Source organism: Periplaneta americana, chromosome 15 (assembly GCF_040183065.1).
Source record: "Periplaneta americana isolate PAMFEO1 chromosome 15, P.americana_PAMFEO1_priV1, whole genome shotgun sequence".
Taxonomy (NCBI): Eukaryota; Metazoa; Arthropoda; class Insecta; order Blattodea; family Blattidae; genus Periplaneta; species Periplaneta americana.
The window spans coordinates 8799694-8811984 of NC_091131.1; the positions used below are offsets into that span (position 1 = coordinate 8799694).

A 12291-nucleotide genomic window follows, 5' to 3' on the forward strand; every position below is an offset into this window, starting at 1 on the left:
TCTCCATATTTATTTATTTATTTATTCTGGTGTAGCTAAGGCCATCAGGCTTTCTCTTCCATACCACCAGAAATACAAATACAATAACAGAAATAAAAAGGAAAAAAAAAAAAAACACTATAAACAAAGTAAAGCCACACAAAAATATACACAGGTTGCAGTCATACAAACTTTAAATGAGTGATTAAATATAATTAATTGTATCCTAATTAACTAACATAAACAAGAAACTTGCGATTTTAATCTAGAGTAAAAAACACAAATCAATACTTCTAGCAATACCTAAAAAGCATTAAATAAGACAAAATTTTCCAATTTAATGTTGAATTGTGATAAAGTCCGGCAGTCCCTGACGTCATTAGGTAACGAATTCAAGAGTCGAGGTATTTCTACAGTGTAGGAGGATGTTAATGTTATGTTTTATTTAACGACGCTCGCAATTGCAGAGGTTATATCAGCGTCGCCGAATGTGCCGAAATTTTGTCCCGCAGGAGAGTAGGAGAATGAGTATAAAGACGTTCTATGATGAGGGATAGAAAGAAGTGCTTGATGTCGGTTTCGAAGAGTTGTAAGAAATTGAAAGCGCGATAACAGATAATTCGGAGTAGACGTATGCATGATTCTAAACAGAAGAGACAGGGAATGTATTGTTCTTCGTTCCTTCAGACGCACCCATGAAAGTAACTGGAGGGAAGGTGTTATATGGTCAAATTTACGAGTATTGCAGATACGCATCCAATTTTAACGAAATTCAATGAAAATATTCGTACATGTTCATGGATATATTATCTGAGATCTAACGTTGAGAAATGTTAAGTATCTTAAAAATTAGGAGCCAAAATATTATTTACTTGGACAGTCGATAAGTAATGGCAACAATGCTGCAAATCAGCGCTCCTAGCGGTGACCATTGAAATCTTGTACTACGTAACAGAACAGCGCTTGTTTCATGAATTTGCAATATTGAGTCTCGAAGTAGCCATATTTTGTAAATACAGTGGTTGTTTCTGATTTGTAGTAAACACAATCCTAAAGGTACAAACAAAGGTGCTTCATAAAAATCCAAGTTGCAAGAGAAAAACATGCAACTCAGTGCTTTAGGGCATTACAAGAAGCCTGTGGGAGAGAAGTCCTACCATACTGAACTATTGCAAGTTGGGTGGAAGCGAGGCATTCGCTTTCAATCAAGAGTTGACATCCGAAGACTTTAGATTGAGCAGTGAGAGATATAGCCAGAAATGCTGCTTCAGATGGAGTCTGCCGTCTTCCAAGAATTTGGCAACGTATTGTTGGCATGGCAGGAGACTATATTTGAAGTCCGTATTGTCAAAAGAAGCTTAAATAAATTTAGTGTGAAACAGTAACTACTGTATGTTGCCATTACTTTTCGAATGTCCTGGTAAATAAAAAAATTAAATAAATTATAAAAAAATATTATGCCTCGACTAGCCTAAATATCACGGATTTCCTAATGTTAAAATATTGTCCACGAATCAGGGTCCATATGAAAAAAAAAAAAAAAACTCAACTTGCTATACGTTTAACCAAATGTCCCGGATTAGATACCTAAACCAAGGATTAAAAGCTTACAAATGCGTTTTATATGCAAGATAAAATCGTCAGACAACAAATACAAATGTTAAAATGAGTTTTATATGTAAGATAAAATCGTCAGTCAACAAATACAAATGCTAAAATGAGTTTTATATGCAAGATAAAATCGTCAGACAACAAATAAGTGTTAAAATGTGTTTTATATGCAAGACAAACTCGTGAGACATATAAAAGTGTTAAAAAGCGTTTTATATGCAAGATAAAATCGTCAGACAACAAATACAAATGCTAAAATGAGTTTTATATGCAAGATAAAATCGTCAGACAACAAATAAAAGTGTTAAAATGCGTTTTATATGCAACATAAAATCGTCAGACAAAAGTGTTAAAATGCGTTTTATATGCAAGATAAAACCGTTAGACAACAAATACAAATATTAAAATGAGTTTTAAATGCAAGATAAAATCGTCAGACAACAAATACAAATGTTAAAATGCGTTTTATATGCAAGATAAAACCGTTAGACAACAAATACAAATGTCAAAATGAGTTTTATATGCAAGATAAAATCGTCAGACAAAAGTGTTAAAATGCGTTTTATATGCAAGATAAAACCGTTAGACAACAAATACAAATGTTAAAATGAGTTTTATATACAAGATAAAATCGTCAGACAACAAATAAGTGTTAAAATGTGTTTTATATGCAAGATAAAATCGTGAGACAAATAAAAGTGTTAAAAAGCGTTTTATATGCAAGATAAAATCGTCAGACAAAAGTGTTAAAATGCGTTTTATATGCAAGATAAAACAATTAAACAACAAATACAAATGTTAAAATGAGTTTTATATACCAGATAAAATCGTCAGACAGAAGTGTTAAAATGCGTTTTATATGCAAGATAAAACCGTTAGACAAATAAAAGTGTTAAAATGCGTTTTATACGCAAGATAAAATGAACACACGAAATAGCCTGGATTGCTGCATGAATCAGACCAATACGTTTCTTTCGATTTCAAATCCACTCCCTCCACTGCACAATACAAGCAAGACTCATCTGCGACGTGAACCAAGCCCGCAGATAAGAGGCAAAGTCGTGACAGCTGGTACAGATATCCGTCAATGATGTAACTCGTGATTATCCATCTCTTAAGTGATTTTCGGAACGACTTCGTCTGAAGCGTTATCTCTACACAAAAATAACCGCACAAACACCGACAAAGAGATATCCATATTCATGCTGCTTGTATGAATGCAGGCAGACGTCACATAAGGTACCGTTGCGTTGGTCGAACTCGTTTGTGTCGGACTGCCTACATTGGAGTCTCGGATTGAGGCCCAGTTGAGTTCAAATGGAGAAGGACCATTTGTAGAGATATATTTTCTCTGAGACCAATCCATCGTTCTTCCACAACGGGAATGCTTCTATTGATGGTAAATGTAACATAGTGAGCGAGATGCACAGTTTTACCAGTAAGCGGCAGATGATATATGACACTAAGATAAATGGATCATATGAGGAGACAAAGAGGAAGGCAGAAAATAGGAGGATTGGAGAATGATAGGTTTTCACTGAAAGACCTGCCCTTGGGCAGAACAATGAATGAATGAATGAATGAATGACCCTACTACATGAGCCAATCAATTCATCCACATGACCAAGTGAAAGAGGACATTGCCCGAATCGAAAGGAATGAGCCTAGAATAAAATTTTCGCTTTTGTATCACCTGAAGTGGCAACAGCGCATCCTTTTCACCTGCGAAAGGACTATGGTTGAATATGAAATATGATCGCTACCAGGAGATTACATGCCAGCGACATGTATTTTTAAGCGGCGATGGCGTTCTCTAAGCAAGCGGCACCCAGCATCGCATGAATGCTGCCTGAACTGCATAGAAAGTAGACGCTACGGAGAATTCTTTTTCTTGTCGATCGTTATTGGACCCTTACAAAAAGAGCTGAATTAAATACGAAACTCAATTACAGAAGTCCGAGTGAAATTGACTACGCCTATTTGCTGCACTGCCAAGTTACAAAAGACAGAATTTCTTGGATGACATCAAAAATGAATACGTAATGCTGTTCTGTAGCGAAAATCTTGTGACTTGCACCATGATCCATGCAGATACATCCGAAGTCTGAGAACTATTCTCCAGACCTTCAGTAAATATCTCTTGGTAACGGATTCAACAGATAGGTCCCTCTTTCCTCGTCTCCCCTGATGATGGAGCCGATACATCCAGTCCTGTAGAGTATCTCCTTTTCCATTCGTTCACAAAAATCTCGTACTATGCTGAATTCAACTACTCATTAGCTCCATCGGTGTGCTTTAGGCGTAACAGATAGATTATTGATCAGATTTTTTGTATTCGACAGATATTGGAGAAAAAAAATGGAAATATAAGGATACAGTACATCAGTTATTCATAGATTTCAAAAAGGCATATGACTCGGTTAAGAGAGAAGTATTATATGATATTCTTATTGAATTTGGTATTCCCAAGAAACTAGTTCGATTAATTAAAATGTGTCTCAGTGAAACATACAGCAGAGTCCGTATAGGTCAGTTTCTATCTGATGTTTTTCCAATTCACTGCGGGCTAAAGCAAGGAGATGCACTATCACCTTTACTTTTTAACTTCGTTTAGAATATGCCATTAGGAAAGTTCAGGATAACAGGCAGGGTTTGGAATTGAACGGGTTACATCAGCTTCTTGTCTATGCAGATGACGTGAATATGTTAGGAGAAAATCCACAAACGATTAGGGAAAACACGGAAATTTTACTTGAAGCAAGTAAAGCGATCGGTTTTGAAGTAATCCCGAAAAGACAAAGTATATGATTACGTCCCGTGACCAAAATAATGTACGAAATGGAAATATAAAAATTGGAGATTTATCCTTAGAAGAGGTGGAACAATTCAAATATCTTGGAGCAACAGTAACAAATATAAATGACACTCGGGAGGAAATTAAACGCACAATAAATATGGGAAATGCATGTTATTATTCGGTTGAGAAGCTTCTGTCATCTAGTCTGCTGTCAAAAAATCTGAAAGTTAGAATTTATAAAACAGTTATATTACCTGTTGTTCTGTATGGCTGTGAAACTTGGACTCTCACATTGAGAGAGGAACAGAGTTTCCTGTTTGAGAATAAGGTTCTTAGGAAAATATTTGGGCCTAAGAGGGATGAAGTTACAGGAGAATGGAGAAAGTTACACAACGCAGAACTGCACGCATTGTATTCTTCACCTGACATAATTAGGAACATTAAATCCAGACGTTTGAGATGGGCAGGGCATGTAGGATGTATGGGCGAATCCAGAAATGCATATAGAATGTTAGTTGGGAGACCGGAGGGAAAAAGACCTTTGGGGAGGACGAGACGTAGATGGGAGGATAATATTAAAATGGATTTGAGGGAGGTGGGATATAGTAGGGACTGGTTTAATCTTGCTCAGGATAGGGACCGATGGTGGGCTTATGTGAGGGCGGCAATGAACCTCCGGGTTCCTTAAATTTTTAAGTAAGTACAATCAGCTCCAGCAATATTCGAATCTATACTTAAGCACGAGTCCAGCTCACTATTTCTATTAATATTTGAGGAGAAAAATTCGCTCCGGCGCCGGGGATCGAACCCGGGTCTCTTGGTTCTACGTACCAAGCGCTCTGACCACTGAGCTACGCCGAATTCAATCCACAGCACCGGACCGAACCTTCCTCCTTCAGTGTTTCCCTTTGTGGCCGGACCCCAAGTTAGGCATATACGTTGACTTTTTTTTTATGTCCAAGTCAACTGCCATTATACAAGGGGCGCACTCAATTGAGTGACTATTTGGCAGGGATTCCGCAGTTAAGTGCACAGTAATCTGTACAGAAATATGCACTGCTAGCTATGAGAATATTAAAGGTTTTTTTATTAATTTGTCCTACAGAATAATATCTGTAATATTGACAATTAATATTTGTGGATTGAATTCGGCGTAGCTCACAACCAAACGTTCTGATGGGAGCAGATAAAAAGTTACATTTTTTTCTTCCACCATATTAATAATGTCAAAAGAAGTGCTAATAGAAATTTTGGCCACTCGACCGCAATTACGAGGCCGTCCAGAAAATGATTTTCCCTGGGGCTGTTTATAGAAAAGAGCACAATTGCATGGAAGTATTTACTGATATAGATACAGCAATTCTTGCGCTATTTGTTAACATATCCCCCACTGGAATTGAGACATTTGTCATACCATGGGATCAATTTCTGTGCCGTAGAAATAAGCCGCCTCAGATCGGAACCAGCGTTTGACTGCGTCTGCACCTCTCTCTGTCGATCCCATGATATGAGAAATGTCTCAATTCTGATGGAAAATATGAGGAGCATCGTTTCAAAACGTATTAAGTCCCCCAGTGGACGAAATTAAATTTGTTACTTCTTTCATGCTGTGGTTCCAAGTCGTCATATTTGTAAACTGTGAAACCAGTACTTAAAAATGGTTTTGTGTAGTGTTTTGAAAATTTCTCCGGTTTACGAGTAATCCAGTTTTTCGTCGTTCGTGTAAAAAAAATTGTAAGTTGCACATAATACGTTTTGAAACGATGCTCCTCATATGTTGAAAAATAGCTCAACAATTGCTGTGTCTGTTCCAATAAATTTGCCCAATGCAATTGTGTTTTTCTTCTGTTAACGGCCCATGGCGAACTTATTTTTTTACGGCCCTCGTAAATGCGGTCGAGTGGCCAAAATTTGTATGAGCACTTCTTTTGACATTATTAACATGGTGAAAGAAAAAAAATAACTTTTTTTATCTGCCCCCATCAGAACGTTTGATTGTCAGTGGTCAGAGCGCTTGGTACGTAGAACCAAGAGACCCGGGTTCGATCCTCGGCGCCGGAGCGAATTTTTCTCCTCAAATATTAATTGTCAATATTACAGATATTATTCTGTGGGACAAATTAATAAAAAACCTTTAATATTCACTATTTCTAGACTAAGTGGTTAGCGAGAGAAGAAATAACATTAAAAACTAATAGTTCGTTAAATTACTTTTGCGCGAGATCGTGCGTATTTGCTTGGCATTCAGTATTCCCAACCTAACACACATAACAATTTCCCTCTTCTTACCGCTTAAGAGACATATTGATTTTACTGCTTTAGGCTTTTAACATATTATTTTTGGAGACGTTTAACATAGTAATAATTATAAATTGGAAACTTAACACTGCAATTTCACCTAAATTGCACTGTTAATTATTGTTTTTAAATATTTGCAAAAATTAAGTAAACTCTACAACTCCACTAAAGTTACTGCATTCGTGATGCAAGTAACATTAAGGAAGCCGTGAAAAAATCAACAAGATTCCATAGACTGGGGGGGGGGGGGAAGACAGACGTATATCACGGCCTGCTGGAGTATAGTAAACACAGAAAACATTTTAAAGCAACAATGTTGAAGATAGATTTTTTTTTTTTTTTTGCAAATTTGCCGTCATTGAACAGAAACCAAGATGGAGATTTCATTGCATCTAATTAGAAATTCCTCTTTCAGGTATGTAATAAACGATCCTCGCACAAAATAATGTACGATACACGAGCGGTATGTTTTCTTTCAATTCTCGGAAATTAAAAAAGCTCAACTACGTTTCGCTTTTTCAAACTTTCCCTCGAACATAAAAACTTCAACATACCGCTCTTGTAACGCATATTACTATTGATTAATTTTACGACCAACCGAAGATATTCAAGGTACAGTTCATGTAGGCTACTGCACCACATCACGTAATATTCGACAGTGCTCTCAATAAATGAAGATAACGCCCAGTACAGAAATGAGGAATACAGCGTCCGAACCTTCACTGTGCGTAGGATATGGCGTGCCTACCGTGACCTACATACGATAGACGAGGCGTCAACGGAGAAAATGGCAATAAAAGATCTCAAACCGGGGTTGAGTGCCTCTAGTCTTCTCCGAGATTATATTATAAGTTGACACGCCACGCTGTAAACAACGCGAATCCTCTTTTCTAGAAAATGCTGCCTCACAGTCGATATAGATAGAGCGGTTCACTTTACGCCGTTGCCTCTTGTATTTAATACAGGGACATCATTTTATTTTTACTAACATTTTTAATATTAACCTGGCTATACCTTTTGCTACCCCTTCCCACGACTGGAGTTCGATGATACTGCGTAAAATAAAAACAAATCACTTTACTAGGTATAGGACGGAAGGAAAGTAGTTCATCCATTTACGTAAACTAGGAAATATCGCAATTTCGAGTCTGATAATTTTCATTAGGTTTTTGTTTAATCAAAATACAGTACAGTATTAACAATAAGTGTTTTTACTCACGAACTGAGCTGTCCATGCGGACGTATTCATTATGCAGTGTATATTATACTGTCTACAGCACATTAGCGTACACTATAGAGAATGAAGTTAAATTGTAAAATAATCAAAATATGAATATTTAAACATATTTTTGAAAATGGTGGCCGTTCATTTCGATACAGGCTTCAGTTCTTTTGTGCATATTATCGCACTGTAGACTATTGTACCTAATTCCATTTACCAGTTTCGTCCTTCGTACTAATAACTCATGTTGAAATAATTCTGTACCTACTCTGTAGAAACGAACCTTACGTACTATAAATTCAGTCTTCACTTCTGTCCGATCCGAAAAAATAAAATTACTCAGACATGCTATCTACTGCCCGTCCAAGTAGTTATGTCGGAGGATCGTAGAAAGGGGGGAAATCACGTGACAATTATTTAACGAGGCCCTTTTATTTAAGTTATTTTAAACAGTTGCATAATATTACGTAGACGTCCAATTCCTAACAGAAATTAATGTTTTCAGAAAAGACTAAGACAGCCCAGCCACTAGCCTTTTCAGAGGCGTAAGCAGAAGCAGGTGGGGAAAATCGGGATGCGACGTAGGCAAACGGACGACAGCACCTGTGCGAAAATATGATTCAATATTGAAAGCTGTTTCGTCACTAGAAAACGCGAACATATTTCTGGAACGTACTATACTCAGTACTGCTTGACTGCCTGTACGCGGCCTTGGTTGTGTTGGAAGTTTACTAGTAGAAGGGGTGGGAGTGAAGTACATTTAAAAACTCAGGTACAAAAGGTATTGATAAACGGCATACATTTGAAAATACATGTGACATGGCTTCTGTGGAAATTGTGAAGTCCGCAGGCTTTGCCTTCACGTTTTCCATTTTGTTTCAGACGAACCAAACAGAGATCTGTGCGATCTCGCAAAACACCCTGTACATTTCCGCAGTTGAATTACTACGAGAGAAAAAACTGTTACAGTAAGTTCTGAATAAATCTCTTTTTCATGTTATTTGTTAAAAAAAACTTTTATTTGTAATAAAACGCATTATATTTCACATGAGTAGGTTGTGGGTACCGTAGTGAATGTGACCAAAATTCGTCTGGCACTCCAGGAGACATTTCAATACACAAATGGACTTTTTCAATAGCAGAATATTTCTCAGAATATTAATCAGGACTCTTCAAGTAGCTCCGGAATATGGAGCCGAGGGTGTTGCTCCTCATAGATTCGCTTTGCCAAATTAGCATTGCCGTAAGTTGCTTCAAATGCCTTATGCATGTCTGCAAGTTCAATATTTGTAACCCGTGCATTTTAATGCCATGGAATTAAATAAACAGACGATATTTTGTGACATACAACAACAAACTAACTTCAATTATTATTTCCATGGTAACAAGAACAGCTGAAACATAAATCCAGCCATAATGTGAGTGATGAGGTATACGAGGCATTTCCGGACATACTTTATTAAGAAAAAAATGTTTAATTTCATGTCCTCTTTTACATCAGAAAATTAAGAATAGTTACTCTGTTACACCCTGTATAATCCGTGCACATATTAGAATCATGTACCTGGCGCTGAGACTGTTGTGAACACTTAATTCCTCCTGTTAAAAATTAATGATTTATTTCTGAGAGAAACTTTTTTTTAAGTTTCTTGGCTTCATGTTAAGCATGCGCAGAGTAGTTCGCATTGTAAATAACAGCGGTGTTTACAATTTATAATAAATACTAGCTGTACCCGTGCGCTCCGCTGCACCCGTTAGAAATAAATATAAAGTAATTACATAATTAAAATAGGACGTTTGATCCAGGGAACATTCGTGTTTGATAGAAGGATAAATCGTTTAATATGTTACTTAATTTAAATTGTATTTAAAATATTAAAATGCGATCATTTTGATCCAGAGATCACTCATTCGGTGCAATGACAATTCCTTTAACATGTTATTAATTGTTATTACCAATTATTTTTGGAAAAGCGAAAATTAACAGAAAAATTTTGGCTACAGATTTATTATTATGTTTACATTATATTATATTATATTATATTATGAAAAAGTGTGTTGATAACGGATGTACTCGAATTAGAAAGTTTTTAATTTGTTGTGGGAGCTCTTGAATCTCAGGAGGAACAGCTTTTACAACAGCGCAACATAATCTGCTTGGCTCATTACCCAATTTTTTTGCATTGCATTTATTGCATATGTATTTTATGTATTTTAACACGATTCAATTGAGCATAGTTAAAATTTGTATTATAAAATAATGTATTGCTAAGCTAACGTACTATTACTGCATACTAAATCAATACACTCTCGTTGTTCGTTAATTCTCTGAGATAAAAATGAATATGTTCATAAACATTATTATAAGAAATACAGGAAATGAATATACAGAATAACCTATCAAGTTTTCTGTGCATAAGAAGCTATTTTAATCTTACCTGTCCTCAATTCACTCACAAGTTACTGTAATAACATTATAGCATTATGTCCATCCAGAGAAACTACACTTTCCAATGATGAAATAATAAATAATTATACAAATCGGTTAATTTAGCTTCCGATATTACTTCATACAAACACAGAAACATTCTCTGTAGGCTATGTTTCATAGCTTTCGATTGTTGTGTCCAAGGCCTCTTATAGACGAAGTCATTTGTTTTTTATTTCAATACACCGCCTTAGATGGCAGTTATTTTAATTTTAAAACTCATTTATCTCATTAAATATCAGTCCTATCAAAATTTTTCAAAGAATACGACTTATCAGAAATCATTTTTAAAGACACTTTTGTTATGTAACATTTTTCACAAAAATCAATAATAAGCGAGATATTTCGATTTATTTAATTCAGGCCCCCTTATAACCCCCCTTTTAAATAACGTATTTTGAATGGCATATAGCCTAAAATCTAAGTTACAACGAACTTAATTTATATTCCAATTTTCATCGAAATCCGTTCAGCCATTATCGCGTGAAAAGGTAACAAATATACAGACAGACATACAAACAAAAATTTCAAAAAAGCGATTTTCGGTTTCAGGGTGGTTAATTATATATGTTAGGACCAATTATTTTTGGAAAATCGAAAATTACCAGAAAAATTTCGGCTACAGATTTATTATTAGTATATAGATTAGCGACTTTACACTGGGAGCACACGCAAGAGCCAGGAGAGAGTAGACCTCTCGGCAGACATCAGGATCGATTGCGAAGCAAATTCCTGAAGAAGGATGATTCCAACAGACGTGGAAGGCTTCTGTGGAAATTCTGAAGTCCGCAAGCTTTGCCTTCACGTTTTCCATTTTGTTTCAGGCGGACCAAACAGAGATCTGTGCGATCTCGCAAAACACCCTGTACATTTCAGCAGTTGAATTACTACAGCGTCCTTAATGCAGTGATTTCAACTGATAGCATCAGTGATTTGTAATGGGATTTTAAGTACTACGAAATTAGACCTTTCAAGAGGAAATTGTTAATCTGTATTCTTGTGTGGATATTCGTCCATGCATAATGGGGAGTTCTTTACGATTAGAAATAGGCTACATCCAAGTAATTCTACCTTTTCGTATGCCACGAAACGATTTATGAAAGTTGGCAATTTCGTCTATGGAAATGTCTGTTAAGACAACCGTTTATACGATTTTAGGCTACAGTATTTATGAGATTACATGTATATAGGAAATAAAATAACGAAAGAGTAGTGGAACGGAGAAAAATTCTCTCCGGCACCGGGATTTGAACCCGGGTTTTCAGCTCTACGTGCTGATGCTTTATCCACTAAGCCACACGGATTCCCACTCTTTCATCGTACATGACGCAGAATATCTGCATGGGAACTTCATATGTACTTCGGTACATTAAAACAATATACATGTTATGCGTAAATCACTTGTGATTTAAGACGGCGCTTATTCCGTCGGATCCCGACCAATCAGTCACTCATAACGAGTGCACCTCCACACATGTGTGTACATTGTCCTATGTTCATAGATATCTAAGACGTAGTGCAGAGGGCAGGCCACTAGAGAGAACCCAAGAGGTGGAACTTAAACTGAGACGATTCGATCCGACACCGGGACGGGAATCCGGTGTGGCTTATTGGATAAAGCATCAGCACGTAGAGCTGAAAACCCGGGTTCAAATCCCGGTGCCGGAGAGAATTTTTCTCCGTTCCACTACTCTTTCATCTGTTACAGTGAGTTTTGAATAAATCTCTATTTCATGTTATTTGTTTAAAATAAACACTTTTATTTGTAATAAAACGCATTACTTTTCACATGCTTTAAACCGAATAAGTAGACTTGTGGGTGCCGTAGTGAATGTGACCAAAATTCGTCTGGCACTCCAGAAGAAATTTCAATACATAAATGGACTTTTTCAATAG

The 12291-nt window shown here is 36.4% G+C and overlaps 1 protein-coding gene, 1 long non-coding RNA gene and 1 other non-coding gene across 4 annotated transcripts in view; all 3 read right to left on the reverse strand.

Annotated features, from left to right (window-relative positions):
* LOC138714615 (uncharacterized) overlaps positions 1–12291 on the reverse strand; it is a 183315-nt gene that overhangs the window by 164183 nt on the left and 6841 nt on the right. The window lies entirely within an intron of this gene.
* The window catches only part of LOC138714612 (putative fatty acyl-CoA reductase CG5065), a 233714-nt gene that overhangs the window by 155681 nt on the left and 65742 nt on the right, over positions 1–12291 (reverse strand). The window lies entirely within an intron of this gene.
* On the reverse strand, positions 5175–5248 carry TRNAT-CGU (transfer RNA threonine (anticodon CGU)). The gene has a single exon. It is a non-coding gene; the product is annotated as a tRNA-Thr (tRNA).